We start from the raw sequence: 15621 nt of genomic DNA on the forward strand, positions 1-15621 counted from the left end.
AGAAAGCAGGAAGTATTATCACTACACTAGACCTTAAACTATACTACAGAGCTATAGTAACAAAACAGCATGTTATCTGCATCAAAATAGACTTATAGACTAGTGGTACAGAATAGAGGACACAGAGACAAACCCACATAAAAATGGTTATATCATACTAGACAAAGGTGCCAAAAACATTCACTGGAGAAAAGAGCCTATTCAACAAATGGTGCTGGCAAAACTGGAAATCCATATTGGCACCAAAACAGACTCGTAGACCAATGGGACAGAACAGAAGATACAGAGAGAAACCTACACAAATATAGTTATCTCATACTAGACAAAGATACCACAAATATTCACTGGGAACAAAAAAGCCTCTATAACAAATGATTCTGGGAAAACTGGAAATCCATATGTAGCAAAATGAAATTAAGTCCCTACCTCTCACCATGCATAAAACTTAACTCACAGTGAATCAAGCACCTAGGAATTAGGCCAGAGACCCTGCACATAATAGAAGAAAAAGTAGGCCCAAACTTTCATTATGTCAGATTTTAGACTCTGACTTCCTTAACAAGACTCCTAAAGTGCAAGAAATAAAATCAATAAACAATAAATGGGATGGATTCAAACTGAAAAACTTCTTATCAACAAAAGAAACAATCAAGTATGTTATTTTTTGGGGGGATATTGTGAATGGAGTAGTTGTCCTCATTTCCTTTTCAGAGGATTTGTCGCTGATATACAGGAATGCCTTTGATTTATGCATGTTGATCTTATATCCTGCCACTTTGCTGAATTCATTTATTACCTCTAATAGCTTCTTTGTAGACCCTTTTGGGTCTGCTAGGTATATAATCATATCATCTGCAAACAGTGATAATTTAAGTTCTTCTTTTACTATTTTTATGCCTTTAATTTCTTTCGTCTGTCTAATTGCTCTGGCCAATGTTTCGAGGACTATGTTGAACAGAAGTGGTGAGAGAGGGCATCCCTGTCTTGTACCCGATCAATTTTCAATTTTTCTCCATTCAGAGTGATGCTGGCCTGTGGCTTATCATAGATGGCTTTTACAATGTTGAGGTATGATCCAGTTATCCCTAATTTTTCTAGCGTTTTGAACATAAAGGGATGCTGTACTTTGTTGAATGCTTTTTCTGCATCTATCGAGATGATCATATGGTTCTTATTTTTAAGTCTATTGATGTGGTGAATAACATTTATTGATTTCCATATATTGAACAAGCCTTGCCTCCCAGGGATGAATCCTACTTGATCATGGTGTATAATTTTTTTGATATGTATTTGAATCCGATTCGCCAGAATTTTGTTGAGGATTTTTGCGTCAAGGTTCATTAGAGATATTGGTCTGTAGTTTTCTTTCTTTGAAGTGTCATTGTCTGGTTTAGGAATCAGGGTGATGTTGGCCTTGTAGAACGAATTTGGAAGTTCTCCATCTTTTTCTATTTCCTGAAATAGCTTGAAAAGTATTGGTGTTAGTTCCTCTTTAAAGGTTTTGTAACACTCTGCTGTATACCCATCCGGTCCTGGGCTTTTCTTAGTTGGTAATCTTTTGATGGTTTCTTCTATTTCCTCTATTGTTATTGGTCTGTTTAGGTTGTCTATATCCTCCTGACACAATCTGGGCAGATCATAAGACTTAAGGAATTTATCTATGCCTTCACTATCTTCTATTTTATTGGAGTACAAGGATTCAAAATAATTTCTGATTATCATCTGTATTTCTGAAGTGTCTGTTGTGATATTGCCTTTTTCATCCCGTATGCTAGTAATTTGGGTTCTCTCTCTTCTTCTCTTCGTTAGCATGGCTAAGGGTCTGTCAATTTTATTTATTTTTTCAAAAAACCAACTTTTAGTTTTGTTGATTTTTTCAATTGTTTCTTTTGTTTCAATTTCATTAATTTCAGCTCTGATTTTAATTATTTCTTGCCTTCTACTTCTTTTGCTGTTGTTTTGCTCTTCTTTTTCTAGGATTTTGAGATGAAGTATGAGATCATTTATTTGTTGGTTTTTTCTTTTTTTTTTTTTGAGGAATGAACTCCAAGCAATGAATTTTCCTCTTAGAACTGCTTTCAATGTGTCCCATAGATTCCGATATGTTGTGTCTGTGTTTTCATTTGACTCTAGGAAGTTTTTAATTTCCTCCTTAATGTCTTCTAGAACCCATTGATCATTAAGCAACCTATTGTTCATTCTCCAGGTGATGCTTAATTTTTCCTTCCTTCTTTTATCATTGATTTTCAGTTTCATTCCATTATGATCAGATAAGATGCATGGTATTATCTCTACCCCTTTATATTGTCTAAGAGTTGCCCTGTGACATAATATATGGTCTATTTTTGAGAAGGTTCCATGTGCTGCTGAGAAAAAAGTGTAATTACTTGATGTTGGGTGGTATAGTCTATATATGTCAATTAAGTCTAGGTTATTAATTATGTTATTGAGTTCTATAGTTTCCTTATTTAACTTTTGTTTGGAAGATCTGTCCAGTGGTGAGAGAGGTGTATTAAAGTCTCCCATGATTATTGTATGGTGGTCTATTAGACTCTTGAACTTGAGGAGCGTTTGCTTGATGAACATAGCAGCACCGTTGTTTGGGGCATATATATTTATGATTGTTATGTCTTGTTGGTGTATGGTTCCCTTGAGCAGTATGAAGTGTCCTTCTTTATCCCTTTTGATTAACTTTGGCTTGAAATCTATTTTATTAGATATGAGTATGGACACTCCTGCTTGTTTCCGCAGTCCATATGAGTGGTATGATTTTTCCCACCCTTTCACCTTCAGTCTATGAATATCTTTTCCTATCAGATGCGTCTCCTGTAGGCAGCATATTGTTGGGTCTTGTTTTGTGATCCATTCTACTAGCCTGTGTCTCTTAATTGGTGAGTTTAAGCCATTAACATTTAAGGTTATTATTGAGATATGATTTGTTCTTCCAGCCATATTTGTTTATTGATGTTACTAAACCTGATTTGTTATCCTCTTTGACTACTTTCCCCCCTTTACTGTCCTACCTCCCATTGTTGGTTTTCAATGTTATTTTCCATTTCCTCTTCCTGTAATGTTTTGCCAAGGATTTTTTGAAGAGATGGTTTTCTAGCTGCGAATTCTTTTAACTTTTGTTTATCATGGAAGGTTTTAATTTCATCTTCTATCCTGAAGCTTAAATTCGCCGGATACACGATTCTTGGTTGGAACCCATTTTCTTTCAGTGTTTGAAATATGTTATTCCAGGATCTTCTAGCTTTCAGAGTCTGTGTTGAGAGATCAGCTGTTATCCTGATTGGTTTACCCCTAAATGTAATCTGCTTTCTTTCTCTTGCAGCTTTTAAAATTCTCTCCTTATTCTGTATGTTGGACATCTTCATTATAATGTGTCTAGGTGTGGATCTCTTATGATTTTGCACCATCGGCGTCCTGTAGGCTTCTAGGATTTGGGATTCTGTCTCATTCTTCAATTCTGGGAAGTTTTCTTGTATTATTTCACTGAATAGATTGCTTAATCCTTTGGTTTGGAGCTCTGTGCCTTCCTGTATCCCAATGACTCTTAAGTTTGGTCTTTTGATATTATCCCATAGCTCTTGAATGTTCTGCTCATGGTTTCTTAGTAGACTTGCTGAGCTATCTATGTTCTTTTCAAGTTGAAATACTCTGTCTTCATTGTCTGATGTTCTATCTTCTAAGTGATCCACTCTGCTGGTAGTATTCTCAATTGAGTTTTTAAGTTGGTGTATTGTTTCCTGCATTTCTAGTATTTCTATTTGTTTGTTTTTTATTACCTCTATCTCCCTGTGAAATTGATCTTTTACTTCCTGGATTTGTTTGTCAATGTGATCTTTCATTCTCTGATTTTGCTGTCTCATGTCTTCCTTGAGACTCCAGATAATCTGAAGCATATATCCCCCCAAATATCACAATATCACATATTATCACAATATCACATAATATCACATATTTGGGGGGATATCACAATATCCCCCCAAAAAATAAAATACTTGGGAATCAACCTAACAAAAGAGGTGAAAGATTTATACAATGAAAATTACAGAACCCTAAAGAAAGATATAGAAGAAGACCTTAGAAGATGGAAAAATATACCCTGCACATGGATAGGCAGAACTAACATCATCAAAATGGCAATATTACCAAAAGTTCTCTATAAGTTCAATGCAATGCCAATCAAAATCCCAACAGCATTTCTTGCAGAAATAGAAAAGAGAATCATGAAATTCATATGGAATAATAAAAGACCCAGAATAGCAAAAACAATGCTAAGCAGGAAGTGTGAATCAGGCGGTATAGCGATACCAGACTTCAAACTATACTACAGAGCAATAGTAACAAAAACAGCATGGTACTGGTACCAAAACAGGTGGGTGGACCAATGGTACAGAATAGAGGATACAGTAACCAATCCACAAACCTACAACTATCTTATATTTGATAAAGGGGCTAAAAGCATGCAATGGAGGAAGGATAGCATCTTCAACAAATGGTGCTGCGAAAACTGGAAATCCATTTGCATCAAAATGAATCTGAATCCCTATCTCTCGCCATCCACAAAAGGTAACTCAAAGTGGATCAAGGAGCTTGATATTAAATCAGAGACACGGCATCTGATAGAAGAAAAAGTTGGTTATGATCTACATACTGTGGAATCAGGCTCCAAATTCCTCAATAGGACACCCATAGCGCAAGAGTTAACAACTAGAATCAACAAATGGGACTTACTCAAACTAAAAAGTTTTTTCTCAGCAAAAGAAACAATAAGAGAGATAAACAGGGAGCCTACATCCTGGGAACAAATCTTTACTCCACACATTTCAGATAGAGCCCTAATAACCAGAATATACAAAGAACTCAAAAAATTAGACAATAAGATAACAAATAACCCAATCAATAAATGGGCCAAGGACCTTAACAGACACTTCTCAGAGGAGGACATACAATCAATCAATAAGTACATGAAAAAATGCTCACCATCACTAGCAGTCAGAGAAATGCAAATCAAAACTACCCTAAGATACCATCTCACTCCAGTAAGATTGGCAGCCATTAGGAAGTCAGACAACAATAAGTGCTGGAAAGGATGCAGGGAAAAGGGCACTCTTGTTCATTGCTGGTGGGACTGCAAATTTGTGCAGCCAATTTGGAAAGCAGTATGGAGATTTCTTGGAAAGCTGGGAATGGAACCACCATTTGACCCAGCTATTCCCCTTCTCGGTCTATTCCCAAAAGACCTAAAAAGAGCATGCTACAGGGACACTGCTACATCGATGTTCATAGCAGCACAATTCACCATAGCAAGATTGTGGAATCAGCCTAGATGCCCTTCAATAGATGAGTGGATAAAAAAAATGTGGCATTTATACACAATGGAGTATTATTCTGCAGTAAAAAATGACAAAATCATAGAATTTGGAGGGAAATGGATGGCATTAGAGCATATTATGCTAAGTGAAGCCAGTCAATCTATAAAAAACAAATACCAAATGACTCCTTTGATATAAGGGGAGTAAACAAGGACAGGGTAGGGACAAAGAGCTTGAGAATAAGATGTACATTAAACAGGGATGAGAGGTGGGTGGGAAAGGGTGTGAGAAGGGAAATCGCATGGAAATAGAAGGCGATCCTCAGGGTTATACAAAATGACATATAAGAGGAAAGGAGGGGTAAGACAAGATAATACAAAGGGAAGAAATGATTTACAGTAGAAGGGGTAGAGAGAGAAAAGGGGAGGGGAGGGGAGGGGAGGGGGGATAGTAGAGAATAGGACAGACAGCAGAATACATCAGACACGAGAAAGGCAATATGTCAATCAATGGAAGGGTAACTGATGTGATACAGCAATCTGTATACGGGGTAAAATTGGGAGTTCATAACCCACCTGAATCAAACTGTGAAATATGATGTATTAAGAACTATGTAATGTTTTGAACGACCAACAATAAATAAAAAAAAAGAAAGAAACAATCAATAAAGTGAAGAGAGAGCCTAAAGAATGGGAGCAAATTTTGACAACATGCACATCATATAGAGCACTAATCTCCAGGATATATAAAGAACTCAAAAAACTTAACATCAAACACACACACACACACACACACACACACCAGCAAATAACCCTATAAATAAATGGGCTAAGGAATTGAACAGACATTTCTCCGAAGAAGATATACAATTGATCAACAAATATATGAAAAAATGTTCAATATCTCTAGTAATTAGAGAAATGCAAATCAAAACTACTCTAAGATTTCATCTCACTCCAGTCGGAATGGCAGTTGTGAAGAATGCAAGCAGAATTATATGTTGGTGTGAATGTGAGGGGAAAGGCAATTACATTGCTGGTGGGACTGCAAATTGGTGCAACCACTTTGGAAAGCAGTATGGAGATTCCTCAGAGAAGTTGGAATGGAACCACCATTTGACCCAGCTATCCAACTTCTTGGTTTATACCCAAAGGATTAAAAATCAGCATACTACAGTGATGCAGCCACATCAGTGTTTATAGCAGCACAATTCACAATAGCTAAACTGCAGAACCAACCTAGATGCCCATCAACAGATGAATGGATAAGGAAAATGTGGTACATATACACAATGGAATATTATTCAGCATTAAAAGAGAGTAAAATCATGGAATTTTCAGATAAATGGATGGAGTTGGAGAATAACATGCTAAGTGAAGTAAGCCAATCCCCAAACACAAAAAGCCAAATGTTTCTCTCATAAATGGATGCTGATCCATAATGGGTGGGTGGGGGTCATCTGAGGAATGGAGAAACTTTGGATAGGGCAAGGGAAATGGAGGAAAGATGGGTGTAGGATTGATGGTGGAATGAGATGGACATCATTAACCTAGAAACATGTATGATGACACAAATGGTGTGAATCTACTTCATCTACAAGGATAGAAGTGAAAAGTTGTGCTCCATTTGTGTTTTATGTAGAGGAATGCATTCTGCTGTCATCTATAATTCATTAGAACAAATAAATATTTTTTTTAAAAAAGAAATAAAGTACTCACACATGCTTCAGGATGGAAGAATTTGAAAATACAATGATAAATGAAAGAAGTCAGACATGCAAAGCCACATATTGTAGGATTCATTAATACAAAATTCACAGGGGCTGGGGATGTGGCTCAAGCGTTAATGTGCTCACCTGGCATGTGTGGGGTGCTGGGTTTGATCCTCAGTACCACATAAAATAAAGATGTTTTGTCCACCAAAAACTAAAAAATAAATCTTAAAAACTCTCTCTCTCTCTCTCTCTCTCTCTCTCTCTCTCTCTCTCTCTCTCTCTCTCTCAAAAAAAAAAAAAAAAGAAAATTCACAGTATCAGCAAATGTATAGTCAGAAAATAGACCCATGGTTGCTTAGGCTTGGGGAATAGAGAGGTGACAATCAAATGTTAGCCTGCTTCTGAGATGATAAATGGTCACTAGTGATGACTGAGTATATCTTTGTACTGAAAACAATTGTATAATTAAGTGGGCTAATTAAAAGATTATTAATTATGTATCAATAATCATCTTATTTAAATAGAGAGAGGGAACAAATAACATGGTAGTCCACATACTTATTGAGAGAAGCAAAGGGTCAAAGAAATTAAATTTTAAGAGCTTCTTGACTTTCTCCACAAAGGGATCTTGTGGGGTGTTGAGGGATTTGATTATCACTCCAAATGATGTCGCAGTGATCACATCCATGCTATAGGCCCCAAAGATGCTGAATAGAGAAAGATATGGAAAGATAAAATCAGTGCCTCTTCCCAATCCTTCCACTACACATGCAGCAAGAAGTAGGAATAAGTCCACATACCCAGGCAAGACAAGCAGAGAGCCACACACTCACAGTTATCTGCTGGACTATCGGATGAGTCCATGATCCCTTCACACTTACTATGAGGCCTTTATGAGTTGCAAATGAAGTACTTCCCTTGTTCCAGGAGTGATAGGGACAGTGAGGTGAGTTAGACTCACCTCTGAACTCAAGAAGCTCACCCACACAGGGATAAGATTCATAATCAGACACACTACAGTAGCACAAATAGAATGTGAATGATAATAGTTGTGTACAAACTGAGCTTCATCAGGATAAGGGAGGAATAACTGAGTCTTCCTAGAGGACTCACAAAAGGTGATCTTGACCTTGACAGTATTTTGTCTTCTAGTATATCCAAAGTCACAAATAGCAGCCAAACACACCTTGGTGGATACAGGAGACATCCTTTCTCCCCCAGTTGCCCTGTCTCCTTCTGGGAGCAGCTCCTTCTTGGATGAACATTTGAAGTTGTGACTCCAAACCCTTGATTTTGTCTGTTCATTGTACAAGCTCAACATTTGGAATTTGGTTCTGTGGCAGGCAGTTGGAGGGGCTCCTGGTGGAGCTCGGAATGCCAGAGCTGCCCTGCTACTTACTCTTTCAAGTTGATAAACTTTCCCTTCTCTGATTCCAGTCTCATGTTTTTCACCAACACATCTCCCTACTGGTTAATGATGGGAAACATCTATGCACAAAACACAAGGTTGTCCATAGTTCAGTGAGGAGACGCAGTCCCCAAGGCTATGGCTTTCACAGGATGAAGAATTGTGAGACATTTATAATGAATCTTACTATATCTCTTCTAAAACATAAAGACAAAAGAATATTTTCAGGAAGTTCCAATTCAGAGGACTATCCCTTTGAAAGGGACTACTATCTATCTCACTTTCTACCCATACCCATATTAATCCTTTAAGTTTCCAATGAATATCCTTCCTATTTTATGACCTCCTTGAGTTTTCCACTGGTGAAGGTTGGAGACAGCAGTGTTCTTATTCTCTTCCATTCTTCATCCTCAGACACAGTGATGGCTTTTTTCATAAATCCCACTGGACCAACATTCTAGAGTCCAAAGGAAAAGAGATTTTGTCTACATAAACATGGAGGTCTCCACAGTTGCAAAAGTTTGTTAAATGAGCTTTATTTATTAAAGAAATGTTTAGTGTGTGATACTAAAAAAAAAGAACACCTGGACTTAAACCTAATGATGTTCAAGATTGACTTCAAACCTCCTAAAACCAGTGGGGAATGTAGGAGCAAATGTGACTCCATTTTGTTTTATGACTTCATCCTGTAAAACAACCATGCCAAGTAGAAGAGTCATGACTGGAGCAAGATGTTCTTTTCCTTTTGCTATATAAACCTTTAAGAACATGGAACTACCTAATGAGGTATTGTTTCTGTAACTAGGGTAACAGAGCTCTGTTTCTGTAACTGGGGTGACTGGGCTAACTGTGATTGGTTAGGCTTCCCTCTGCTTTACTGCACTGTCCCACTTCTGTAACCTGGTTTGCTTGCATTGGCTAGACCCCTTGAACATCCCTTTTGTGGTTTTCAGACTTATAAGGAGTGCTCTTGCAATTGTGCAGGACTGATCAGGGGAACAGTTTTATGTTTTGCTCAGCTGCCACTGGTGTGCCTCAATAAAGACTTGATTCAATTATACGTGAGTGGTCTGGAAGTCAGTTTGTGAAAACACTGGGATGAAGCTTTAACTATAACATCTGGGCGCTCGTCCTGGATCCATTTCTTCCCTACCCTCACGCCAAATTTGCCTCCAAAGAAGGGCCTTTGGACCTCCACCCCAGAGTAGAGGGGAGCTTCTGAGAGACATTCCTCAGCCTCACTCCAAGGACGACTCCAATCCATCCTAAGACGCTCTGAAAAGCCTCTTGAGGCCTGTCAGTTGTGGTGAGTTGACTCTTCTTGGGGAAAAGGTCAGATTGGAAGCAGTTGCTTACAACTTCCCTGGGACAGAGGTTGTCACTCTCCCCCTGGAGGTCTCCCTGTGTGACCTCATCTCTCTGTATCTGGGGTCCACTGGAGGCCTCCCTGGGAGGCCTCATCTGTCTGGGGGCAGGACGAGACGTGGTCTCTGCCCCATTAGTGGTCTCCCTGTGTGACCTCAGCGATTGTTGCTTGTCTTGTGTCTGTTCTGCTGTTTCTTCAGAGTCTTCTTGCTGTTTGTCATTTGTCCAGTGTCTATTTGCTGGCCATTTGTCTTGTGCTTATCTGTCCGAGTATTGTGTGCAGGCCCTTTTCTTGTTCTCATAACCGCTCTTCTTTCATCAGGACTCCTTGGCTCCATGGACATCATGAGACAAGGAAGCACTACAGAGATCTCTACCTGTACCCCTTTAACTTGTTTTCTTAACCATTTTCAGGACTTTGTCTGTTGGTTTGTTTTTGTTTGTTCCCTTTGTGTTCTGTGTTAATTTCTACCTCAGTTTGTTTCTAATGGGAAAAAATAGGACACACACAGCACAAGAGTTAATAACTAGAATCAACAAATGGGACTTACTCAAACTAAAAATTTTTTTCTCAGCAAAAGAAACAATAAGAGAGGTAAATAGGGAGCCTACATCCTGGGACCAAATCTTTACTCCTCACACTTCAGATAAAGCCCTAATATCCAGAGTATACAAAGAACTCAAAAAATTAAACAATAAGAAAACAAATAACCCAATCAACAAATGGGCCAAGGACCTGAACAGACACTTCTCAGAGGAGGACATACAATCAATCAACAAGTATTTGAAAAAATGCTCACCATCTCTAGCAGTCAGAGAAATGCAAATCAAAACCACCCTAAGGTATCATCTCACTCCAATAAGATCGGCAGCCATTCTGAAGTAAAACAACAAGTGCTGGCAAGGATGTGGGGAAAGGGGTACACTTGTACATTGCTGGTGGGACTGCAAATTGTGATAGTAGAAAATGAACACCTGGACTTAAGCCTAATGATGTGCAAGATTGACATCAAACTTACTAAAACCTGTGGGGAATGTGATAGTAGGAGCAAATGTAACTCCATTTTGTTTTATGACTTCATCCTGTAAAACAACCATGCCAAGTAGAAGAGTCATGGCTGGGGCAAGATATTCTTTTCTTTTTGCTATAGAAACCTTTAAGAACATGGAACTACCTAACGGGGTATTGTTTCTGTAACTAGGATAACAGAACTCTGTTTCTGTAACTGGGGTGACTGGGCTAACTGTGATTGGTTAGGCTTCTCTCCACTTAACTTCACTGTCCCGCTTCTGTAACCTGGCTTGCATGCATTGGCTAGACCCCCTGAACATCCCATTTGCAGTTTTCAGACTTATAAGGAATGCTCTTGCAATTGTGCAGGGCTGATCACGGGAACCGCTTTATGTTCTCGTCAGCCATTACTGGTGTGCCTCAATAAAGGCTTGATTCCATTATTCATGAGTGGTCTGGAAGTCAGTTTATGAAACCCTGGGACAAAGCTTTAACTATAACATCGACTGCCTACTAGGTAGCTAGCTCTATGTCAGACACTCAATAGTATTTATTCCAAATGCCTAACCACCTGAGAGTTTGGAAGATACATCCAGGTACCTCACACCATTTTTGGACTTTATATTCCAACCCTTGTTAAGATGTAAAATTTCCCTTGGTTGGAAGCTTTTTCCAAGGGAATAAACAGGAAGAAGGCCTAAGAAGACCTAGCACAACCCCCAGGGCTATGCAGAGCAGAAATGGGTTGGTGACGGATACCAGATGTTCTTGGTCAACTGTATGTTATCTAAAACCAGTTCTGTCTTTACATGCATTTACAGCATAAGTATCTTGATAAAGGGGTGCTTAGATATGATAATTTATAAAATAATAATATTTGAAACTTAAAGGATTTTGTCTACATAAAGCTCCAGCTAATGTCAGAGGAAAAGAAAAACAAATAAATAAAAGACATATAGAAAAAACACAAGTTATTAATGGAAGTTCTTCCAATATTTTCTACAAGGGCAGAGGGGGAAAGGAAGATAATTCTATTTTTCACCTGGGTGCTAGACCCAAAAAGCAAAACCCCTGAAATTTAGTTCCATCATATAAAATATATTTTTGTATTAAAATGTATGCTTCCAGCCAGGCACAGTGGTGCATGCCTGTAATCCCAGCGGCTCAGGAGTCTGGGACATGATGATCACAAGTTCAAAGCCAGCCTCGGCAATGGTGAGGTGCTAAGCAATTCAGTGAGACCCTGTCTCTAAATGAATTGCAACATAGGACCAGGGATGTGGCTCAGTGGTTGAGTGCCCCTGAGTTCAATGTTCAGTCCCATCCCACCCAAAAATAAATATATGCTTCCAGCACTCATTCACTGTAAAAATTTAGGAGATTAGGAACTGAGGGATGTTTCTTCAATTTGACAAAGAGATTCTACAAAAAATCCATTTTTAGCTAACCATACACTTACTGGTGGAAAACTGAATGCTTTCTCCCAAGTATCAGGAACAATTCTACAATGTCTGCTCAGTCATACACAGAAAAACAAGTAAAAACATTCATCTGAGTGTAGATTAGTGATTTGGACATGTTGGGAAGTAAATAGAGGCTGGATTTGGGCAGTGTGGAATATATATATTATTGAACATAGCAGCAAATCCTATTATCATCCACAATTATCATACACTAATCAAAGTTTTTTTAAAAATTTTTGTGATGCTGAGGATTGAACTCCAGACTTTGTGCCTTCGAGGCAAGCACTCTACCAACTGAGCTAAATCCAGCCCCCAAAGTTTTTAAAAAGTGAAGATAGAGATTGTATGGGTACACACACACACACACACACACACACACACACACACACACACATTAGCCTCATCTAAAATTGGGGTAAACTTTGGAAAATTAAAGTCTATATCCTTCAAAAGAAATGTTCACTCTCATGGCTCGTATTCAATCTCACACTGGAACTCCCAACTAATGTCAGAGGAAAAGAAAAACAAACAAATAAAAAGCATACAGATAGGATTTTCCCTATTTGTAGGTACAAACGTTGACCAATGTGGTCAACACACAAGAAACCAGGCACATTTCTAAGGTTAATGAAGAATTGGTGAAAACACAATCTAAATCTGCACAAATGTAGGCATGTGATACATTTGCACAGAGCTGCACACTCATACATATAGTCACACAAAACAGGAAAAATGAAAATAAAAAACCTAGATTGTAAAAATTTCCTGTTACTATAGAAATAGGAACTCAATAAATTTATAGTCATGTAAGAAATTATCATTGGGTAAAACAGAATAAATTATACATGCAACTGCCTGATAATTTTTTGGCAAGGAATGACCTCTGAACCTATAAATATCTCAGGATAAAAATTGAATTAATAAATAAATAAATGTTACTTTGAAATAGTCAAAGGGGAACAAAGGGAAGGGTGAGAGGATGAGAATAGGAAAGACTGTAGAATTAATCACACACAACCTTCCTATCTTCATATATGAATACACAACTAGAGAAACTCCACATTATGTCCAAACACAGGCTTGGGATGTTGTACATCATGTATGTATAATATGTCAAAAGACATTCTAGTGTCATGTATAACTGAAAAGAATAAATTAAAACTTAAATATAACTAATTAAATGTGAAAATGTTGAAAAGTGAATGCTTACCCACCGGTTACTGAAGACAGAATAACATTCTTTGATGAGCACTGTTTTGATAGTGCTTGGCTCCATAATAAACAAAACAGGCTGTCGACCATCATATATGCTGTGTTAGAAAAATAGGGCTTATTAAATCTAACAGGCCAGATTCTGCAGCAGAAATCCAGACTTTGATCCTGATGTTACCTATTCTACCTGCCTAGTCCTACAATACATAGCAACATGAAGTTCTAGTTGGGGAAGTTGGGGATTCTGACCTCAGAAGCCACTGAAGTCTTCATAGAATAAAGGGTAATGTAGATAAAGTAGGTAGAAAGAGACAAAATACACCACCTAAGAGATCATAATTAGAAATAGCATTGGATCACTTGTTAAATCTAGATAGTGAATACAATAGTATTGCCTATACTACTTTCCGTAACTTATTTATTTATTATTTATTGTAATTATTGGTGGACAGAATGCCTTTATTTGTTTGTTTTCATATGGTGCTAAGGATCAAACCCAGTGCCTCACACATGCTAGGCAAGTGCTCTGCCACTGAGCTACAGCCTCAGCCCATAGTCTCCATAACTTTTTACATAGCCAAATATAGGTTTGTGAAAAAAAATTGAAGGCATACAATTGAATAACTTCTCACAATTACTAAGTTTTTCAAGTGGTAGCTAAAACGGGGGATATGGAGATCCAGTGGGGCATGTTGTATCCTTGGATCACATGTTGTGTCCTTGGGCCATGTCAACTGAGCAGAACACTCTGGCCAGGCCTGTGGCTTTCTGGGGAGTTATGAGAGAAGATGGAGAAGAAGAGTCAATGTCTTCTACCACTATTTTTAGTGGAGAGCAAAATGATTACACCTCTTCTATGGCTCCCACCAACCCCCCACCAGCTCTAAAAGGGAATAGTTGCTATAGTTAGCTGAGGCCACCTTCCAATATAAACCCTATCAATTCACCAGGAAACTCACTGGTGTAACTACATCCTATGTCTGAACTTAACATCAAATGGATGAAGAAGAGAAAGAAATGCTTCATTGAAAAGTCAACACTGAAAACTTAAAAATGGCATATGAGCAATAATAATGATGACAATAAAAAAGAAGAAAGAAAGTTAAGGAAATGAAAAAATCTGAGCAGAAATGGTTTCCCATCTGCTTCCCAGTACCTCCCAGCCTTTTGTTCAAAAGCATACATTAAATCTGAAATTTAAATAAGAGAATTTGTCTTTAAATTAAAAGGAAATCAATGGAGGAAAGAGATGATGCCATAAATTTATAAGCCCATGATTTTAAAAACAATTCTCAAATAATATATTTTATTCATCTAAAGGGGTCAAAAAGAAAGAAAAATGGGGAAGACAGGAATAGCCAGGCATTGGACACAAAGTAGGGCTAGAGACTCTGGGTCATCAAAAGCAGGAGAAAAGCCAAAACATGCAACATTCTCAACGTAAGTCAGACTGTAGACCCAGACTCCTGGTGACATGCAGAACCTTTGGCAGGACAAGCCTCCAAGGACTTTGCAGCACAGAGGGTTGCATCCAAAAGCTCGGGGCTGAGGTTGTCCTCATGCTTTGGGGCGCCACATCATAACAAGTCTACCAAAGAGAAATTTCCAGAATACTCACCCCCATGTTTTTCCATACTTTTTATAACATTCTGTGTCAAAATTAGACAAACCCTAGGAAGAAGAACAAAATGAAATTACATTATTGTTGCAAATGTACTGACATTCCATCAAATGACCCAAACCCCATGAAATCAGGCTTCTTGTTCCTAACAGGTGGTTAGAGAGAAGCTCTTATTCAGAGGCTTCTGAGGAGAAAAGAGAAAATATGCAATGTTTGAAATAAAATATGTAAAGTCACTTGAATTTTCTCTATTATACATAATCAACCAATTCCCCTTGTCTATGAATACAACATGCTTCTCTTCTACAATATTTCTTCTTCTACTTATGTTGTCTCATAAATACTGGGACATTCTAAATTATCACCTCCATAGGCACATGAGGAAACCCAGGGTGAGGAAAAGTGAGTGTTTCCCAGGGCCACACATGAACTTTTATCTCCTCATTGAGGATCATTTTAATTTATCTCAGGTTTTAACTAGAATTCTAGTAGAATTAGGGACTTA

General features: G+C 38.0%; 1 pseudogene; it reads right to left on the reverse strand.

The window, feature by feature from the left end:
- LOC144256966 (cytochrome P450 3A5-like) overlaps positions 1–15621 on the reverse strand; it is a 37692-nt pseudogene that overhangs the window by 18311 nt on the left and 3760 nt on the right.

This window comes from Urocitellus parryii, chromosome 9, assembly GCF_045843805.1.
Source record: "Urocitellus parryii isolate mUroPar1 chromosome 9, mUroPar1.hap1, whole genome shotgun sequence".
Taxonomy (NCBI): domain Eukaryota; kingdom Metazoa; phylum Chordata; class Mammalia; order Rodentia; family Sciuridae; genus Urocitellus; species Urocitellus parryii.